Source organism: Olea europaea, unplaced genomic scaffold (genome assembly GCF_002742605.1).
Source record: "Olea europaea var. sylvestris unplaced genomic scaffold, O_europaea_v1 scaffold3040, whole genome shotgun sequence".
In the NCBI taxonomy this organism is placed as follows: Eukaryota; Viridiplantae; Streptophyta; class Magnoliopsida; order Lamiales; family Oleaceae; genus Olea; species Olea europaea.
The window spans coordinates 1-1135 of NW_019249088.1; the positions used below are offsets into that span (position 1 = coordinate 1).

At 33.5% G+C, this 1135-nt stretch overlaps 1 long non-coding RNA gene across 1 annotated transcript; it reads left to right on the plus strand.

Annotated features, from left to right (window-relative positions):
• Window positions 1-473, plus strand: LOC111384896. The gene is made up of 2 exons (XR_002700978.1): window positions 1-47; window positions 136-473. It is a non-coding gene; the product is annotated as an uncharacterized LOC111384896 (long non-coding RNA).
• The last annotated feature ends 662 nt before the right edge of the window (window positions 474-1135 follow it).

Genomic DNA, 1135 nt, shown 5'->3' on the forward strand with positions numbered 1-1135 from the left:
TAACTGGGGCCGAGGTGGTGGGCGTGGTGGTGGCTGGGGTTATCGAGGTTAGTATGTTCTTTACCTAAAGACTTCGAAAAATGCGTTTGATATTAATTAATTATGAGGAATTGCATCTTTTTAATTTAAACTTAGGTTCTGGTTATGGAAGAGGGAGAGGCGGAGGTGGCAGAGGCTATGGCTATGGCCGTGGACGTGGAAGGATGGGTGGCCGCTCAAGGGGTGGCGGGGGTGGCAACCTGGCATAGTTGGGAGGCGGCATTCTATAACAAAATGCTTGCATTGGCTTTGGCAATTTCCGTATGAAAAGTTTGTTTACATTTCAAGAAATTGTGCCCTGTTTACAAAAGTTGTTAAGCAGCTATTGCTTTCTTTCTTTTCAACATATATGATGATATGATATGTGAACAAGCTATGTTTAAAATGTTTGCTTTTATTGAAGCCAATAGCAAGCAATTATGATTTCTGTGTAATTTTTTCTGAATTATTATTTTATTTTATAATTTTTTTTTTCCAGATAGAAGATCTGTCTCCCCACCCTCTCCTACGTTATTGATTATGTGATTCACATTCTTGATTCTTTTGTTTGGTGCCAAATAGAAAACAGCAAAGTTGCATTATAATTTATTAATTTCATAAACAAATAGATTAATTTCATTAACTATCTGCTATATATTATTCTAGTTAATGCCATATATCTTAATAGAGTTTTAGTACTTAATTATATGTAATAATGATATTAACTCTTATACGAAATTATTCAGTTATTCAATATGTAAGCCTTTAATACTTATGAAGACTTTTATTATTTAGCAAATTTTTTTGGTGACATTCAAAATGGAAAGCATTCCTGAGGGAAGGAAAAATGTAGAATGAGGCATAAATCAAGAAATTAAGGCCTGTTTTCTTATTAAAAATGATTAAAACTAATATTTTTCACTGAAGGGCAATAGAGTATGATTGGAGCCTAGATGAAGTTGGGGACAAATGTCTTTTTTAACAAATATTTTTAAAGGATTTCTAGTTAAAACTATACAAGCAGTCCCACAAAATACACACCATAACAAAGGGCAAAATGTGAACCCAAATTTTAGGCAAACAAACACAAAGTATTCGAATGATGAAGCAACACGAA